Here is a 21620-nt window from a genome sequence, read left to right as displayed (position 1 = left end):
TACCACCTAGATGACCAAATGTTAACATTTAGTAATATTTGCTCTGTTCTTTATTGTCTAAAGGCATTAAATGAATATTACACCTGCAGAAAGCAGCATTTCCCTTTGTGCTTTTTCCAAAGTGAATTCTCCTCCCTTTCTCTTCCTTCAGAGATAAACACTAATAGTAGACAGTTTGAGCATATTTTCACATATGCTCAATGAACACTTCAGTTTTATTATCTGTGAATTAGCTATTGATCCTCTGTTGATTTTTCTGTGGGCTTGTCTTTTACTTATTAATTTGTAAAAAAAAATTCTAAAATATATTCTGGATACTAATCCTTTGTTGGTTATGTGATTTAATATATATTACTTCCCTCTTTATATGTGATGTATCTTTTTGTTGTGTTGAAGTTTTCCTCATACTAGGCATCATGCATACTATGATTTATGCATTGCTATCACTTCTATAAAACTGGTGTTTGGAGATGACTTTTTAATATGTATCTACTGTCCACTTTCCTCAAGAAAGTAGGCACTCCACTAGATACTGGTAATTGTGCAATCACTCTGGACCTTCTTGGTTACTTGAGTGGGGCAAATTCTAGATAATTATATTGAATGAGAAAAGTGGGACTCTTTCATTTTAGGTTTCAGGCTGAGCTTCTTATAGTATTAAAACTTTCTGGTGTCCTTAGCCTAGTAGGAGAAAAAAATTAAAGCTGGACTTTGTCGTTGTGTAAGAAAATAATGTATAACCACATAATTGTTCATAACTTTATTATTCCTGCTAGATGTGTTCTAGTTTAAAAACTTAGTTCTCTGGGATTTTTAAAGATTAAATTGTCTCTCACTATGTTTTTCCATTGGGTGGCTTTCTCATAGCTTCTCTTTGTCTATTTTCTACCATCTTCCTCCCATAAGGCCCTTCCATACTTTTACATTTTCAACTTCATTGTATTTATTTTAACTAAAAGGTAAAATTGAAACTTTTTGTTACACCAGGTATGTTATCCATACATAACTTCATAATCAATTTACCAAACCTCCCAGCTTCAATTTCGTATTCCTTGAAACTTCATACACACTGTCCCCTCTCATGATCCCTAAATTCTATTATTTTCATGAATTGTCCATCCTCTTTCATATCCATGCATTTATGTATCCTGTTCTATTTGTCTATAATGTTTTTCCCCTCTTTCCTGCCTTCATCAAAATTGAACTTAAATATGACATACTATTCTACTAATTTATACCCAGTGGATGAACCATATCACCAAAATGTCTTATTTAGTGTCTTTCTACTTACTATATTACTAATAATAATAATTCACAAATAGCATAAACAGTTTTATTTTCCTAAAAGATATAGAGATATGGGCGGTTCCCATAAAGCAAACATGCTCCTAACAAATAGTAAATGAAGTGTCACCTCAAGATGAATCTAACATGGCTTAATATTTGCTAACCTGGCTTTAAAAACAAAGACATTTACATAGTTTGCCAACTGTCTAGTTATTCTTTTTAGTGAAGAGATCTATATAGATAAAATTTATAAGAAATCTTATCAATGTAGAGAATGTAAGAAATGTAAGAAATGTAAGAAATGTAAGAAATCTTATCAATGTAGAGAAGTAGAAAATTTGGAGCTATGTTTTCCATCAAAGAAAAAGACTTTTCCATAAACATTGTTATCATTTGAAATTCTAAAGGAAGTACCTATTGGATCTGAGTAATTTAGAAAAATAATATTCTCTAGAGCCCTTCTGAAGCCATCTTGGAAAAGTTTTAATGATTAAGGTTTATCTCCCCTTAGTTGATTGGAACGGTCTTCTCCCATGAGCTCAAGACCTTTTTTTCTCATACCACACATCTAAATTGTCCTAAAATTCTGATGACTTTATCTTCAAAACTAAATACCTTATCTTCACAGTATTTCCAGAATCTGATCACTTTTTTTTTTAATGTTTACTTACTCTTTGAGAGAGAGAGAAAAAGAGCTTGAGCGGGGGAGGGACAGAGAGAGAGAGACAGACAGACAGACACAGAATGTGAAGCAGGCTCCAGGCTCTGCACTGTCAGCACAGAGCCAGATGGGGGGCTTGAACCCATGAATCATGAGATCATGACATGAGCTGAAGTTGGACACTTAACTGAGCCACACAGGAGCCCTGAGTCTGACCACTTTTACCAGCTCCATCCTTCCATCCTGATCTGAGCCACCATCATTGCTCATTTGCATTACTATATAAGTTCCTAATAGAGAACAGTGGTTGCATCCTACCATCCTCTATTCTCAATAAAACAGTAAGAATGATTGTTTTAAAAAGGAAATCAGACCATGTCCTTCTGTTGCACACAATGTTATAAAGTCCCTTCATTTCAGTCTAATTTGAAGTCCTTAAAATTGCCTATAAGGCATAGGATCTGGCTCATATTACACCTTCCACCCCACTTACTCTGTCCTGCACACATACAATTGTGTAAGTGGAGAGTCAAATAAGGGTTTACCCACAAGAACAGGGTTGAACCCCCTGATACTTACGTGAGTGCATAGATCATAGTAGGTGCTCAGAAAAGCATTTGAGTGAATTGAATAAGTGAATAAACAATATTTTTTCTCAAACCAAATGATGATAATTTATAGGTATATTTGGCCTACTATAAACAGGAGTGAAAGGAGTGCTCTATTCTGTGGTAGACACTCAAGTGCTTGCCTAAAGCCTCTTGGAGTTGTATTGGGTCATGCCACAGGGTCCTGAATGATAAGATAGGGGAGAAATTGATGAACACCCCATCCAGTCCCAACACTTAAAAATACCTTGCAGTATTCTCCAGCCCTCTCTTCTGTGCTGCAGTAACCTTGATATACACCCATTCTAAATGGTATAGCTATCAGGTGGAGGAGGGCTATCCAGCCAGCTTCAGACTTTGGATATTTAATAAATAATCATTTACTACATTAACTCATTGAGATTTGGAGATTTATTTGTTGCCACAGCATAACTTGGCTTATTTTGACTAACATACCTTCATATCAGATTCCATCCTGCCACCCAAACTATTTAAAATACATCTGTGTTTATGTGACTCCTATCTATAACTCTGTACTCCCCATTCACTTATGGGATTAAGTCTGAACACTGCCGTTATCCAAAGGCCCTCCAAGATCTAAGCTCTATCTTTCCTTATTTTAACCTCATTTCTATTTTGCATTCTGTGATTCAACACACTAAAGTCCATGATGACTTTGTCTGCATTTTTTTTCCTGTTTGGAGTTGTTTTACCTCCTCAAATCCCCTTCATGACTAACTCTAGCTCATCTGGCCATTTCTTCAGAAAGCTTTTAGGATCTCTCCTACCTATATTAGGTATTCCTGCTCTCTGCTCTTATAATACCATGACATGTTATCACCAGTGCACTTATTATGCTGAATTTATTAAGCACAGAATAATGTAATACCTGTTTGGCCTGTCTTTCCGATTAGGCTGCAATGTAGCCCCAGTGTTCAATGCTGTGCCTGACAAAGAGTAGGGTTGATAAGGTAATAAATTAATAAAAAACACATTCTATAAAAGCAGCACTATGATACTTAGCTATTTATAGTCTCTTTCAATGACTCCACTTCTAAGTATGTGGTCAAGAACATGGTCTCTGATGTCAGAACCCTTGAGTTCAAATCCTGGCATTCCTGCTTATTATTTTTGTAATCTTGGATGCACTACTGAGTCTCTTCATGTCTTAGTTTCTTCATCAAGACCTATTTTTTAATATTCATGCTACTTGTCTTTTATCTGAGTTCTCTTTAGATGAAGTAATGCCTGAAACCAAAAACCAAGAATTTCAGCGTTGTTAGACACAGTATAATCCTGATTATTTAAATGTGGAAGCATACTTTCTCTCTCCAAAGGGGTTTTAAAGAATCATGTGAAAATAGTGATTAGAATAAAAATGGAAAGTAGATTTAAGAAAAAAATCAAAGTAACTGTAGTTAGAACAACAAAATAGAGTGTGTTTTCTAAAGGCTGGCTGCACACTCAGAGAAAAGCATTCACCTTGGCTGAATCACCAAGTTCTATGTTTGTCCTTCAATTTAGCACAACTAAGAACTCAAATGTTGTAGTGTGGACATAGGTGATTGATCTCTTGCATAGAGACACATGAGATAATCCAGAAACTAGGCCAATGTTCTAATTATATTTCTTTAATAATTAGTAATGAGTTTAAGAAACTTCTCATAAGTTTTTTAACTATTTGAGTAACAATTTTTATAAATTACCTGTTTGTATCTTGTGCCTATTTTTAAAAACAGAGTTTTTGTATTTTTTGGTCTATATTATGGCGTTTCTGAGTCCTTTTGATGCTGCAGAGATTTTTCACAATCTGTAATCTTTATTTATCTTTGTCACAGTGTACGCTAATAAGAAATTCTCAGCTTTGATATAATCAAATTGATGTTTTTCTGTTTAAATTTGAGCTTTGGAGTTTTTTAAAAAGTCTGCTCTACCCATCCCACAAAAAGAAGGCCTCCTTAAGTCAGCTTTAATAAAATGGATATTTTCTAGCTTGGTAATAATCATTGTTAATTACGATCATCCATTCCCCTTGCTGTTGTTCCATGCTCCTAAGGCAGTCTTCAGATTATAGGTTGGCTTTTTATATAGATGTCCTTCTAGGAAAGGATAGGCCAAAAATTGTCAAGTCTGTTTGAAATGTTTGTATTTTTTTTAAAAAAAAACTATAATTTGTTCCCTGAAGTGAGCTTAAATTTATACTTGTGCCTAACATATCTAGGAATGAATATCTACCTACCCAACCATGTACCCACCCAACCACCTACCTACCTCTATACGGAAAATCACATGCGGATTGTCTCCAACTCACAATGGTTTTGTGTACAATTTCTTGACTTTATGATGGTGTGAAAGTGATAGGCATTCAGTGGAAGCCATACTTGAGTTTTTGAATTTTGATCTCTTCTTGAAGTAACAATATATATTATGATCCTCTCTCATCGATGGTAGGCAGTGGCTGTGTGCCACAGCTCCTTCCCCCACACGACCACAAGGGTAAACAACTGATTCAACCATTCTGTACCCCTACAGCCGTTCTGTTTTCCACTTTCAGTACACTATTCAACAAATTTCATAAGACATTCAATACTTTAGTATAAAATGAGCTTTGTGTTAGGTGATTTTGCCTAACTGTAGGATTTTTAAGTATTCTGATCACATTTAAGGTAGGCTAGGCTATCCTGAAATGTGTGGTTGGTTAAGTGTATTAAAGGCATTTTTGATTTATAATATTTTAATTTATGGTGGATTCTTTGGGACATAACCCCATCATAAATTGAAGAAAACATGTATATATGCTTTGGGCTTCTTTGTTTCCCTCCCAAATCCAGTTATTCTGCCTCTTGCTTCTGAGGAAATCTCTGCTATGAATTTGGTATTAGCTTTCTGATTCCTCGTTGTGTATATTTATTATACATGGCTGTTATCCATTTGTAGTACCATGTATATCTCCATCAATCTCTTATATACTACATTATATAAATATGCCATACCATGGTGTGGTTACATATGTTAATTCCAGAACCAGGCAGCCTAAGTGTTGTTTGGTAGGGATTCTGCAATTTTTAAAGCTCATTACTTTTTAGAGAACTATCTATGGTGATACATTTAGGAACAGCTTATTGATTTTTTTTTACAGCTACCTATCACATAAATGTACCACAATATACATATCAATTTTAACATTTCACTTTTACCAATAATACTGTAACAAAATTTTGTGGTGAAAATTATATTTGCAACTTCCAGTCTGTGGTCTTTTTATGTTTATATATTTTGAGAGGGTGGGGAGGGGCAGAAAGAGAGTGAGAATCTCTGCTGACAGCACAGAGTCTCATGTGGGACTCAAATTCATGAACCATGAGATCATGACTTGACATGTAATCACAAGTTGAATACTTAACCGAATGAGCCACCCAGGCATCCCATCCAGTTTTTGGTCTTAAAGAACAAAAGCATGCCCTCCTTTCCTCTATTTTTCCAATTCTATTAGAAATAATATAAGCTTGTACAATGTGGTCAAAAGTACTCTTTTTTTCACGTGTTTAAATGTCTTTTTACTTGTCTGATTCCCATAGTACACACTGAGTTTAATGAGAACAAAAAGTCTGTCTTATTTATTATTGAATTTACAGTACATAATACCATGCATCACATAGAGTAGCAAAAATCAACAAATACTTGCTTACTTAATGGAACTTCTATGCAGAAACATCTGTTTGTACGCAACCTGTGATAAGTATCCTGCTATTTATTTAAAAATGTTGACCAAGAGATCTTCTGAAAACCTCTTGGGAAAGAAAATACCCTCCAAGAATACTTCAATTTGGCAACTTAAATGAACTTAAAGCTATAAGATTTCAAAAAGTCTACCCTTGAGCTGTAGGTATGTGCTTCTTTAGTTATTTTAGCAAAAGAAGTTGCTTTAGTTACTTTTCTTTAGTTTTGTTCTTTTGCTTTTATTTTTGCCCTAGCTAATTCTAAATAATTCAGTAATAAAAGGATCCTTAAAAATAAAATCTGACGTTGAAATTTACAAATAGAAAAATTCTAATTTTTAACTTTTTATTTGAGATGCTACTTAAACAGTAATCATTAAGGAACTGGCTTGAAAGCATCCCTGACTTCTCCTAAGGTTTTTTGTTTTTTGTTTTTTTGTTTTTTGTTTTTTTTTCTTTAAGCAATGGGCTTTCTTATACAACTGGTAGCTTTAGTATAGGGAATGATGTCCATTGTGCATTTATAGTGCCTTTTCAGTACCTCATGTAATTATTGTCTTAGCACTAGATCTAAGTAAATACCCATTTAAAAATTAATTTTCTTTTAAAGTTTGTTGCAAAATGTGTAGAAGAAAGTTATGAGTATGAAATTTCTTCTTAAATATCAGTTTCATAAGCAATATATAGATTGTTATGAAAAAGAATTGCTCAAAATAAATGGTATAATGACATATTTTCTGTATTGATGAGAAACATGAAAATCCAAAGCATAATACATTATGAGATCATTGTTTCCTCAATGTGTATTTCAATTTTTCTAAGAAAGTAAAATACGTTAAGCTGAAATAAATTCTAAAATCACAAAAGTATGCTGTGTTAGTGAAACTAGTATAATCTTGATTTTAAAATGGATTAGGAGAGTGCATGCAAAGAAAGTGATAAACTCATTATGTTTAATAAACACTGATGAACAATTTCAAAATAAAATATCAAATGGCATATTTAAAATATAACCAGATCAATAAATTTGATCTCAGGAATACAAGGGTGGTTCAGCATTGAAAACCTATGAATATATTTTATTGTAATACTTAACTAAAAATATCATACGTTTATTCAATATAAGTAGAAAGAGCGATGTGATGAAATTTGATGACTCTTTATGATTAAAAATAAACTCAGAACATTAGGATGGAACACATCTTTTTTATTTTTTATTTGGTTAAGGCTATGTTAGAAAACCTCTACCTAATATTAAAGCTTAACAGATGAAGTCTGGGTGGATTTCTTTAAGAAATATAGATAATTGTCCTATTAACACTGCTCTGTAACATAATATTTGAAGAAGCAAGAGAATAAATATTAGAAAGGAAAAGAAAAAAACTTTAATTGATGGATGATATGACTATACACATGTAAAAAGTAACAGGATCTACCTGAGATTTTGGTTCAAATAAGAATAAATCTCAAATTAAAAAATATAGAATTTTTTACATGAGAAATTGTGCACACGTTACTAGGGAAAGGAGAAATAGTTTAGGATGCTGTGTTAAGAAAATCATATGGAGTCTCATCATATGAAGATGGGGAAAAAGGAGTGGACTCTTGCCTAACACCATATACAATGTGAACTCAAAAGGATGAAAGAGATGAGTCTAAGTGGTAAAAATTATGGTAGTATAGGAGAATACCTTTCTAGTGCAGTATAAGAAAGACTTCATAAAACTCAAAGCACAAATTTTAGTCATTCTTTCATTCATTAATTCATGTATAATTAACATACAATGTTATATTAGTTTCAGGTATACATCTTAATGATTCAACAATTCTGTGCATTACTCAGTGTTCAAAACAATAAGTGGAGTCACCATCTGCCACAATAAAACATTATTAAAATACTATTGACTATATTCCCCAAGCTACACTTTTTATTTCTATGACCTATTTTATAACTGGAGGTTTGTACTTCTTAATACTCTTTACTTCGTGCACCTCCCTCTCCCACATCTTCTCTGGCAACCACCATTTTGTTCTCTGTATTTGAGTCTGTCTGTTTGTTTTGATATATTTAGATTTGACATACAAATAAAAACATATGCTATTTGTCTTTCTCTGACTTACTGTACTCAGCATAACACTCTCTAGGGACATCCTTGTCGTCAAAAATGTCAAAAATCTCATTATTTTTTTTTTATGTCTACTATTCCACTGAATATATGTACCACATCTTCTGTATCCATTCATTTATCATTGGTCACTTGGGTTGCTTTCATGTCTTTCCTATTGTAAATACTGCTGCAAACACCAAGGGGGTACATAAATCTTTTCAAAGTAGTATTTTTATTTGGGGGGGGTAAATATGCAGTAGTGGAATTACTGATGATATATCTATTTTTAATTTTTCGAGGAACCTTCATATTGTTTTCCACAGTAGTTGTACTAATTTAAATTCCTACAAATGCACACAGGTTCCCTTTTCTCCACATCCTCACCAATAATTGTTATGTCTTCTCCCTTTGATTCTAGCCATTGTCACTGGTGTGAGATATGAGGTGATACCTCACTGTACTTTTGATTTGGATTTCCCTGATGGTCAGTGATATTGAGCATCTTTTCATGTGTCTGTGGGACATCTGTCTTTTTTGGAGAAGTATCTGTTGCTGGTGTTAAGTTGATAAATTTTTTATATATTTTGGATACTAACCCTTTATCAGATATCATTTGAAAATATCTCCTCCCATTTAGTAGGTTGTGTTCTAGTTTTGTTGATGGTCTCCTTCTCTGTGCAGAATATTTTTTTGGTCTAGTTCCAGTAGTTTATTTTTGCTTTTGTTTCCTTTACCTCAGGGGACATATCTAGAGAATGTTGCTAAAGCTTATCAGAGACATAACTGCCTGTGTACTCTTCTAAGATTTTTATGGCTTCGGGAGTCACATTTAGGGCTTTATCTATTTGGAGGTTGTTTTTGTTGTTGTTGTTGTTGTTGTTGTTGTTGTTGTTGTTGGTATGGTGTAAAAAAGCGTTTCAGACATTTCATTGTCTTGCATGTAGCACCATTTGTTGAAGAGACTGTCTTTTCCCCATTGTGTATTTTTGCCTCCTTTTCATAAATGAATTGGCCATATAATCAGAGTTTTCTTTCTGGGCTTTCAATCCTGTTATATTGATCTATGTGACTGTGTTTATGCCAATATCATGCTGTTTTAATTACTACACTTTGTAGTATATTCTGAACTCTGGGATTCTAATACCTCTAGCTTTGTTTTTTCTTTTTCAAGATTGTTTTGGCTATCCAAGGTCTTTTGTGGTTTCATAAAAATTTTAGGATTATTTGTGCTAGTTCTGTGAAAAATGCTATTGGTATTTTGGTAGGAGTTGCATTAAATCTGTGGTTAGCTCTAGGTACAACAGAAATTTTAACACTCTTTGTTCTTTCAATATATGAGCATAGAATATCTCTCCATTGTGCTGTCTTCAATTTCTTTCATGAATGTTCTATAGTTTTCAGAATATAGGTCTTTTAAGTTTATTCCTAAGTATTTTATTATTTTTGGTGTAACTGTAAATTGGGATTTCTTAATTTCTATTTCTTCTACTTTATTATTAGTGTATAGACATGTAGCAGATTTTTGTATATTAGTTTTGTATCCTGAAACCTGACTGAATTCATTTACAATTTCTCATAGTTTCTTTGATCGAGTCTTTAGAGTCTTCTATATATACTATCATGTCATTTGAAAATAGTGTTTCACTTCTTCCTTACCAATTTGGATGCCTTTTATTCCTTTCTCTTGTATGATTGCTACAGCTAGGACTCCCAGTACTGTGTTGAATAAAAGTGGTGAGAGTGGACCTCCTTGTCTTGTTCCTGATATTAGAAGAAAATCTTTCACTTTTCACTATTGAGTATGATGCCAGCTGTGGGTTTTTCATATATGGCCTTTATTATGTTGAAATATGTTTCCTCTAAACCTACTTTGTTGAGGGTTTTTGTCACGACTGGATGTTGTATTTTGTCAAATGCTTTTTCTGTATCTATTGAAGTGATAATATGGTTTTTATCCTTTCTCTTGTTAATGTGATGTATCATATTGATTGATTTGTAAATAGTGAATCATCTTTGTATCCCAGGAATAAATCCCACTTGATATTGGTGAATGAATTTTTAAATATATTGTAGAATTTGGTTTGCTAATATTTTGTTGATGATTTTTGCATCCATGTTCTTCAGAGATGACCTATAATTCTCTTTTTTTTTTGTAGTGTCTTTATCAGGTTTTGATATAAGGGTAATGTAGGCCTCTTAGAATGAATTTGGAAGCTTTCCCTCCTCTTCTTTTTTTGCAATAATTTGAAAAGAATTGTTATTAACTCTTCTTTTAATGTTTGGCAGAATTCTCCTGTGAAGCTATTCAATCCTGGACTTCTGTTTGTTGGGAGTTTTTTGATTATTGATTCAATTTCATTGCTAGTAATTGGTCTATTCAAGTTTTCTATTTCTTCCTGATTCAGTTTTGATAATTTATATCTTTCTAGGAATTTATGCATTTATTCTAGGTTGTTCAATTTTTTTGGTATATATGTTTTCATAATATTGTTTTATAATCCTTTGTACCTCTATGGTTTCAGTTGTTATTTCTTCTCTTTCATTTCTGATTTTGTGTTTTTGAGGCTTTTTTTTTTTAATATGGCTAAAGCTTTACCAATTTTGTTCTTTTCTAAGAGCATGCTCCTGGCTTCATGATCTGGTCTATTCTTTTATAGTGTCTATGTCATTTACTTCTGCTCTAATCTTTATTATTTCCATTCGTCTACTGGTTTGGGTTTTCTATCTCCTTTTTCTACCTCCTTTATGTGTAAGGTTAGGTAGTTCAGTTGAGATTTTTCTTATTTGAGGCTGTGCTGTATTGCTATGAACTGACCTCTTAGAAGCAATTCAGTTAAGTTTTTCAAATACCACATATGAGTGAGAACATACAATATCTGTCTTTCTCTGACTTATTTCACTTAGCATAATACCCTACAGTTCCATCCACATTGTTACAAATGACAAGATTTCATTCTTTTTCATCACTGAGTGTTTGAGAAACTTAACAGAAGATCATGGGGAAAGGCAAGGAAAAAAATTGTTATAAACAGAAGGGGAGGAAACCATCAGAGACTCTTAAATACAGAGAACAAACTGGGTGTTGATGGGTATAGGGTTTTGGCGGGGGTTGAGACAATGGGTGGTGGGCATTGAGGAGGGCATTTGTTGGGATGAACACTGGGTGATGTATGTAAATAATGAATCACAGAAATTTACTCCTGAGCTGAAGAGTACACTGTATATACTGTATGTTAGCTAACTTGACTATAAATTATATTCAAAAAAGAAAAAATATACACGCACTTTAGTTTCATCCCAAAGATTAAAAAAAATTTTTTTAACGTTTATTTATTTTTGAGACAGAGAGAGACAGAGAATGAACAGGGGAGGGTCAAAGAGAGAGGGAAACACAGAATCTGAAACAGGCTCCAGGCTCTGAGCTGTCAACACAGAGGCCGACGTGGGACTCGAACTCACAGACTGTGAGATCATGACCTGAGCCAAAGTCAGACCCTTAACCGACTGAGCCACCCAGGCACCCCCATCCCAAAGATTTTAGACCAATGTGTTGTCATTTTCCAGAATTTTTCTCCATGTATTTTTTATTTCCTCTTTGGTTTCTTGGTTTGCCCATTGGTTGTTTAGTAATATGTTGTTTAGCCTCCATGTGTTGGTGTTTTTTTCCAGCTTTTTCTTATAATTAATTTCTAGTTTCATATTACTGTATGTGGGAAAATGCTTGATATGTCAATCTTACTAAATTTATTGAGGGTTTTTTGTTGTTGTTTTTTGTTTTGCAACTTTAAGTGATCTGTAGTGGAGAATGTTCCATGTGCACTTGAAAACAAGGTCTATTCTATTTTTTTAAATTAAAGTTAGTTAACATACAGGTAGTATTGGTTTCAGCAGTAGAACCCAGTGATTCATCATTTAAATATTATACTAGTGCTCATCTCAACAAGTGCCCTCCTTAATGTCCATTACCCATTTAGTATAACCCCCACCTACCTTCCCTCTAGTAATCCCCAGTCTGTTCCCTGTATTTTAGTCTCTTATGGCTTGCTTCCATCTCTGTTTTTATCTAATTTTTTCTTCCCTTCCCCTATGTTCATCTTTTGTGTTTCTTAAATGCCACATATGAGTGAAATCATACGATATTTGTCTTTCTCTGCCTGATTTTACTTAGCATAATACACTCTATCTTAGCAATTAGCAGAATTTCATTCTTTTTAATTACCAAGTAGTAAACCATTGTATGTATGTGTGTGTGTGTGTATACATCGTATGTATACATTGTATGTATACATTGTGTGTGTGTGTGTGTGTATAAAGAAGATGTGGTGTGTGTGTATATATATATGTATGTGTGTATACATACACACATACATATATATATATATACACACACACCCCATCAGCCAGTGGACTTATGGGCTCTTTCTATAATTTGGCTATTGTTGATAGTGCTGCTATAAATATTGGGGAACATGTGCACCTTTGAATCGGCATTTTTGTATCCTTTGTGCAATTGCTGAGTCATGGGGTAATTCTATTTTTAATTTTTTGAAGAGACTCCACACTGTTTTCCAGGGTGGCTGCACCACTTTGCATTCCCACCAAGAGTGCAAAAGGGTTCACCTTTCTCTGTATTCTCGCCAACATCTGTTGTTTACTGAGGTGTTAATTTTAACCATTCTGACAGGTGTGAGGTGGTATCTCATTATGGTTTTGATTTATATTTCCCTGATGATGAATGATGTTGGGCATCTTTTCATATGTCTATGAGCCTTCTGGATGTCTTCTTTGGAAAAGTGTCTATTCATGTCATCTGCCCATTTCTCTACTGATTTGTTTTTTGGGTGTTGAGTTTCATAAGTTCCTGATAGACTTTGGATACTAACTCTTTATCAGATATGTCATTTGCACATATCTTCTATTCCAAAGGTTGCCTTTTAGTTTTGTTGATTGTTTCCTTCACTGTGCAGAAGGTTTTTTATCTTGATGAGGTCCAAATTATCCATATTTGCTTCTTTCCCTTGCCTCCTGAGACACGTCTAGTAACAAGTTGCTGCTTTGATCTCTCTTTGCGATCAAAGAAGTTGTTGCCTCTTTTCTCCTCTAGGATTTTGATGGTTTCCTGTCTCACATTTAGATCTCTCATCCATTTTGAATTTTTGTGGATGGTGTAAGAAACTAAACCAGTTTCGTTCTTCTGTATGTTGCTGTCCAGTTCTCCAGCACCATTTGCTGAAGAGACTGTCTTTTTTCCATTGGATGTTCTTTTCTGCTTTGTCAAAGATTAGTTGACCATATATTTGTTTGTCCATTTCTTCTTTCTTTATTCTGTTCCATTGATTTATGTGTCTGTTTTTGTGACAGTACCATACTATCTTGATGATTATAGCTTTGTAACACATCTGCTACTTTTGAATGGAATGTTCAGTGTATATCTGTTAGGTTTATCTGGTCTCATATGTCACTCAAAGCCATTATTTCCTCGTTGATTTTGTGTCTGGATCTATCTATTGATGTAAATTGGGTGTTAAAGTCTATTATTATTATAATATTACTGTCACTTTCTCCCTTTAGTATTGCCTTGTTTTGGTCTCCTATGTTTGGTACAGGGATATTTACAATTGTTATATCCTCTTGTTGGATTGATTCCTCTTGTTGATTGATTTATGCCCTTCTTTGTCTCTTGCTGCAGTCTTTGTTTTAAAGTCTGTTTTGTGGGATAAAAGTATGCAACCCCAGACTTCCCCCCCCACTTCCATTTTCAGTATATATTTTTTTCTCATCCCTTCATATTAAGTCTGTGTGGGGCTTGGATCTGAAATGAATGTATTATAGGCAAGATATAAATTGTTGTTGTGTTGTTGTTTGGTTTTTGCTTGTTTTTTTTAATCCATTAGTCATTGTTTATCTTTTGGTTGAAGCATTTAGTCCATTTGTATTTAAAGCAATTATTGATATGTACTAAGTGCCATTTTGTCATTAATTTTCTAATTGTTTTTGTAGTTCTCCTTCTCTCCTCCCTTGTGATTTGATGGCTTTTTTTTTTAGTAATATGCTTGGACTCCTTTCTCTTTCTCTCTCTCTCTCTCTCTCTTTTTTTTTTATTTATTTTTTTTTTTGGTATGGTACGTTTTTGATTTGCAGTTACCATTAGACTCATATATAACATCTTATGTGTGTAGTAGTCTATATTAAGCTGATGGTTGCTTAGAGGCCCCTGTGTGGCTCATTTGGTTGAGGGTCTAACTTCGGCTCAGGTCATGATCTCAAGGTTTGTGGGTTCGAGCCCTGCCTTGGGCTCTGTGCTGACAGCTCTAAGCCTCGAGACTATTTGAGATTCTGTCTCCCTCTTTCTCTGCCTCTCACCTGCTCATGCTCTGTCTCTCTATCAAAAAATAAAAATAAATACTAAAATTTTTTTTCACAAAGCTGATGGTTGCTTAAATTCAAACCCATTCTAAAAGCATGATATTTTTACACCCCTGTCCAAATTTTATTTATCTGACATATTTTCCTTTTTTTGTTTATTCCTTCAGTAATGTTGGTTGATATTATTGATTTCACTAGTTTGATATTTTAACTTCCATAATGGATTTATAAATGATTAACCTTCTACCTTTAGTATAGGTTTGCTTTTACCTGTGCAATTTTTAAAAATAATTTTATTTCTACTTATGGTCTTTTCCCTCCCTTAAGTAATACCCTTTAACATTTCTCACAAGGCTAGTGTAGCAGTGAAGAACTCCTTTAACTTTTATTTTTTGGGAAAATTTCTCTCCTGTTTTGACTGATAACCTTGCTGAGTATTCTAGGTTGTAGACTTTTTTGCTTTCAGCACTTTGAAAATAACATGCCATTCCCATCAGGCATGCCTAGCTTTTTCTGAAAAATCAGCTGATAGCCCTATGGGGTTTCCTTTGTGTGTTACTGTTTCCACCTGCTGCTTTTAAAATTCTCTCTTTATCAGTACATTTTGCCATTTTATTTTTTCAAATTTTTATTTAAATTCTGGTTAGTTAATATATAGTGTAATATTGCTTTTGGAGTTGAATTTAACGATTCATACCTTAGATAAAACACCCAGTGCTCAACACAGGTTCCCTCCATAATACCCATCACAATTTAGCCCATCCCCTACCCACCTTCCTTCCATCAACCCTCAGTTCTCTATGTTTTGACATTTTAAGTCTTATTTAATTTTTTTTAATGTTTATTATTTTTGAGACAGAGAGACAGAAAGAAAGCAAGCGGGGGGGGGGGGGAGGGGCAGAGAAAGAGGGAGACATAGAATCCGAAGCAGATTCCAGGCTCTGAGCTATCAACACAGAGCTGGACAAGGGGCTCAAACTCACAAACTGTTGAGATTATGACCTGAGCCAAAGTTGGATATTTAACTGACTGAGCCATCCAGGTGCCCCTTGCCGTTTTAATTCTTAACCAATTGAGCCCCCCAGGTACCCCTTCCCTTGTCATTTTAATTCTTTCCTGTCTTGGCATAGATATCCTGAGGTTACTCTTGTTGGAGTCTCTCTGTGTTTCTTGAACCCAGATGTCTGTCCTTTCCCTGATTAGGAAAGTTTTCAGCAATTATTTCTTGAAATAAGTTTTCTGCTCCCTTTTCTTTCTCTTCTCTGTCTAGGATCCCTATAATGCAAATGTTATTATACTTGACCATGTCACTGAGTTCCCTTAACCTATTCTCATTTATTTATTTTTTCTTTTAGCCATTCAACTTGATTGCTTTCCATTGTCCTGTCTTTCAGATTGCTGCTTCTTTGTTCTATATCTTCTAATCTGTTGATTCCCTCTAGTGTATGTTTCATTTTAGCTGCTGAGTTATTCAGCTCTGATTGGTTCTTTTTAATATTTTCTAACTCCTTTTTTGAATTTCTCACAGAGTTCACCCAATGTTTTCTCAAGTCCAGTGGATATCTTTATGACCATTACTTTGAATTCTTTTCAGGCATATTGCTTACTTCTATTTTATTTAGCACTTTTACTGTGATCTTGTCTTATTTCATTCAGGACATATTCCTCTGTCTCTTCTTTTGTCAAACTCTCTGTGTTGCTATATGTTAGGTAGGATAGCTACATGTCCCGGTCTTGGAAGTGGTGGCCTTGTGTACAAGCGGTCCTGTAGTGTCATATAGTACAATCCCCTGCCCCTAGTCACCAGAAGCAGGCACTCTGGAGTATCCCCAGTGTGGACTACAGGTACGTTACTTTTGAGGCTGATTTGTATTTTTACCTTTAACCGAACCAACTGCAATGTTGTGGGTGCACAGCACTGCCTGTTGTGGGTGCACTGGACAGAGTTGCCTCCCATTGATGTTGACAGGAATGGCAGAGGCCACTGAAGACTAGTTGGTGGGCAGAGCTGGCAATTAGCCTAACTGTCATAGCTGCAGTCACACCAAAGAGCAGGGCTTGCTCCCTGCACAGCCAGCTAAGAGGCACAGCTGTAGGAACTGTGGGTACACTATTTTGTGGGGTTGTCTCCTCTCTTCCCTAGAATAGGAGTCACTTTGTGTGGTGCCTGTGCTGGCTGAGCCTACCTGCCTGTTATGGCAGTTCATGAGTTGCTTTGGAAGAATACCTCCCTAGATGGGCTGTTTAGACGGTTTGGGTCCACAAAGAAATGCTGGAGTGGGGCACACTGTGCTAGCAAGGTAGATGGAAAATGTTAGATCTGGCTCCTGCAAGCCTCTGGCTCTCTAGGCTGGGACGGGGGAGGGAAGAGAAATGTGGCTCTCTAGCATTTTATTCCCAGTGAAATCTGTTTCAGATCCCTGCCCATTTGGAACCTGTTTAAGATCAGTTAATAAATCTCCTTCACATATAGCCTAGGCACTTTTCAAACTTCTGCTTCTGTGTTGCATCCGGGGCTGAGTTATTTAGTATGCTCTTTAAGGGTAAGTACTTCATTTCCTATGACCTTTCCAGAGTTAAGCCTAGCTGATTTTTAAAGCTCTGTTAGTTAACACCCCCTGGTTTTCAAAAGTAGATGTTAAGGGCACTCATCTTCCCAATGTGGGTCCCCAGTGCCAGAGGTGCCTCTGTGTGGTCTGATCCCCTCCCTTTTCCTTGTGGAAAGGGAACCCATTTGTGGTTACTCACACTGAGGGTTTAGGCTGCATCTGAGTCTCTGACCTCCTAGCCTTTTTAGTGTGATTTTTCTCACCATTATTAGCTGTAGACTATCTGTTCTGCCTATATTCAGGTCATTTCCAGAATGCATAAAGGTAGCTTTTACTTTAGTGTGTTCATGGGTCAAAGGGAGCTTAGGATGCTCTTACTCTGCCATCTTCCTTGAGTCTTTGCTGTTTTCTAAACATTTTTCTTTTTGACAAGTATCTATATAAGAATAAAATAAACTTCTGAAAATAAAATTTCAAAGAGCTATAGTATGTAAGAAATCTTAAATCTTGCCTAATTGTCTATATTTTTTTCAAGGATTAGGCAACTCTTTCCTAGATTCCCAGAATTTACTGAATTCTTAATATTAGTTTTAGAGAGAAAAATAGGTAGATGTTAGTGACACTACTGAATCATTAGTAAAATAATAAAACAAGATCATAGAGGAGAAAAGATAGTGGAACAGATTGTAAACTCATCAGAGTAGGAATTTTGTCTCTCTTGCTCACTAATGAATTCTTCATACGTGGTATAGCGTTCACATACAATAGGCTTTCCAAAAATAGTATATAATAGTAGTGATTTCTGTTTACAATGCATTCACATTAAAACCCTAAGACTCCATTTGTGATGCTAGTGCTCACCAGCTAGATGTATCAAAGAAATTACTCAGTGGTGTAACTTTTATCATCTCTAAAACAAATGCAGTATTTTTACTTTCTAGTCTAGAACCAAACAACTTTAATTAATATATATTTGTGAATGAATGAGTAACTTTAAAATCCTTAAATCAGAAAGAGATGTTTGTAAGTATCTGGTAAATTAGAGAACAGTGCAGAAATATAGTTAAAAGAGAGACATATACTGAAGATAGAATTCAAGTCAGAATATCATTTACTCAGTAATTTTACTGAAATACAAATGTTAGGTTAAAGGCAAATTTGGAATTCTAAAGGAGGATATCAGGAACTCTGAACCATCTTAAAAGTCCACATATATGGTTATGTTTGATGCACTTAAAAAATATCAGTATTTGCAGCCTTCCAGGAAACTTGCTTTAGCGTTCTATATTATAAATAGGAATATATATTTATATAAATATATAAATTTATGTATTTCCTTTATGGAGCGTGTGTGTGTGTGTGTGTCCATTTATAGGCAGGGTAAACACTCTTAAATATGTTTTGGATCATATTGTTTTGGTTTATCATCAGCAAAAATAAACTCATGTGAATAAAATGATATCACATTAATAAAATGGGATATAATGTGTTCATTAGACATAATTTCCTTTATGAAAAAGAGCCTTATTCTTAGTAGTAGATTTCTTTTAAAGCTCCCAGCACTTCTGAATAGCATCAAAGAGAAGGTATAAAACAAATATACAATAATCAATTTTACTAATTTCTACAGTACTCATGTTGTTTAACCATCACCTCTAAGTGGTGTCTCTATACATTCTCTAATTCATGATTAGCAAAGCAGTGTAGAGTGTCATAATCCAGTAATCCAATCTCTCTTGCTGTCCCTAGAACAAGTTAAAAGATAATAGAATCTCATAAAGAAATGAATTGGTGTCTTTCTCTATTTCTTCGCTGAATTTTTTTTTCCCCAAATAGGCTACGTGGCTCTCCATAGAAAGATTTAGTTTCCTTATCATTCTTTAAAATCTATTATTAAAAATTCTGTTTGTACTGTGTTTTATTACTTTTAAAATTTCATTTAGTGAGGGGTGCCTGGGTGGCTCAGTCAGTTAAGCATCCACCTCTTGATTTCACCTTAGGTCGTCATTCATGGTTCATTAGATCGAGCCCCACATCCGGCTCTGTGCTGACAGCATAGAGCCTGCTTGGGATTCTCTCTCCTTCTCTCTGTCACTTCTTTTCTTTTTTTCTTTTTCCCTTTTCTTTTTCTTTTCTCTTTTTTTTTTTTTTTTTTTTTTTTTTTGCACCAGTATAAGTTACCAGAGGGAAGCATCCCAAAACCTATAGGAAGATGGTTATGAGTTCTCTGTGCCATATGGGGAAAAAGTATAAAAAAGTAACTCATTCATTCACAAATGTACAGTAGTTAAAATTTGTTGAGTTCTTGTCATGTGCCAACACTATAAGCAGTTTTAGTTTTTGTCTCAGCAAAAGAGGTAAAGTAAATTCAACTCAGTTGTGCTTCAGTTACCCTCTATGTAACTATCTTAACGAGATCACGAGTTATTTAGATTTTACCTAAACCAATGATCAGTTCTCTGTCCTCATTTTACTCAACCTCTCAGTAGCATTTGTAACTCTTGACCACTCCATGATTCCTGAAAAAAGTTTATTTTCTAGGTGTTTGCTATCTTTGTCTGGTGTCCTCCAACTTTGCTGGCTGTTCCTTTTTGGACGTTTTGGCAGCCTCTCTCCTCTACAGGCCTTTAAATGTTGGAGTTCTGTTCTTGGTTCTTACCCTAGCTACACTATTGATTCAGTCCAATGCTTCAAACACAAGGCAGTCTCATAAAAAATCCTGGGAGAATATCACCCTATTGGAAAACTGGGGTGGTGTCTGGGCCAGGATGAAGGAGCCAGATCATATATGGCTTTCTTTTATGTCAGCAGAGAAGATTGTTCCATTTTTGGCAAGCAGTAGCCATGTCTTAAGAAAAGATAAAGTTTTGATGTCAAATGCATCTGGATTCAAATAGACTCCTCCCCACCCCTGTTAGCACTACCAATCAACTATGAAGATAGTGAATCTTGGACAAGTTATTAATTTCTCTAAGCCTTAATTTCTTCATTTGGCCAAAGGGGATAAAGACCTACCTTGTAGGATTGCTGTACAGATTAAATTAGATTGTATTTGTGAATCACCTTACTCATAAATATTCAGAAACTTCTCCTTTTCTTTAATACTTGTTTTGGGCTAAATTCACTCCTGGTTGCAGGGGTTTGTGCTAAAAGACCATGAACACCATGCACTAAAACAGTATTTTGATTCAGTGCTCCTTATAGTGATTCTAACTGTTAGCCCAATAAGGAAGGAAGAGATTATAATGCACAAAATACACAGGTGTTTTTTTTTGTTTTTTTGTTTTTTTGTTTTTGCCCCATTAGGCTTTCTATGCAATGTATATACTGTTTCTCTTCATCTGCTCACAGAGCATCTTCCAGGTATTTGAAAACACTGGGATATGCTCTGTAATTAAACTGGGCATTGAAACTCCATCATAATTGCTACTGCTTGAAATGTACTTCACTGTCTGTTCCTTCTTTTGGTGACATAGCTGCAGTATAGGTTTCTCTCAGAAGTGGTAGAAGGATCAAGGTTGTACAAGTCAAAAAAGCATTCTCAACTCAAGGAAAATATGAACTCTGCTGTTATTCAAGAGAAACAACTCAAAGATCAATGATGGAAATTTTTGTATAAGATATAACTTAAAATAAAAAAATATATGGGAATTGTTACTTAGGTGTCAAAGAGAGGAAACAAATGAAACTATTTTCACCATCATGCAGCCAAGGAATCATGCTTGGTTATCACTGAATCGAACTTGATTTCTGATTTCATTTTGCTTTTCATTCAAATTCTATTTATTTTTATCCGGTAATATATTCATTAGCTACATAATTGGAAGGGTATTTTATTTTATTTTTTTTTTGTCTTCTTATTTTTTTTAATTTTTTTTTATATTGTACTTTTTTTTTCAACATATGAAGTTTATTGTCAATTGGTTTCCATGGAAGGATATTTTAAAAAAGAGTATACATGAAAATTATCTTGCTCATCCTGTTCTCAAATACTCAGTTCTCCACTTTCCCTCCCTGGAAATAAACAATAGTATCACTTTGCTATGTATCCTTTCAAAGATGTTATACTCACATACAAGTATATATGCTTTCCAGGTAAGCATAGTTATGGTGTTTATATACAGATATGCACATATACATATATATGCATTATCCACTTTTTTCCACAAATAGCATATAAACTATACTGTACTTTCACTGCACAATGTATCTTTGAGATGGCTTTATATCAATGCATAAAATACTTTTTTATGTACAGAATTCCATTGGATTGCTGTTTCATAATTTCATTAATCTGCCTCACTGATAGAAATTCAGGTTTT

At 34.5% G+C, this 21620-nt stretch overlaps 1 protein-coding gene across 6 annotated transcripts in view; it reads left to right on the top strand.

Moving 5' to 3' along the window:
* The window catches only part of UNC13C (unc-13 homolog C), a 610270-nt gene that overhangs the window by 350646 nt on the left and 238004 nt on the right, over positions 1–21620 (top strand). The window lies entirely within an intron of this gene.

The sequence above is a fragment of the Panthera pardus genome, unplaced genomic scaffold (genome assembly GCF_024362965.1).
Source record: "Panthera pardus isolate Hobbes unplaced genomic scaffold, ASM2436296v1 HiC_scaffold_24, whole genome shotgun sequence".
Classification (NCBI taxonomy): Eukaryota; Metazoa; Chordata; class Mammalia; order Carnivora; family Felidae; genus Panthera; species Panthera pardus.
The sequence above is the reverse complement of the archived record's forward strand: the minus strand, read 5'-3'. Positions and strand labels throughout refer to the sequence as shown.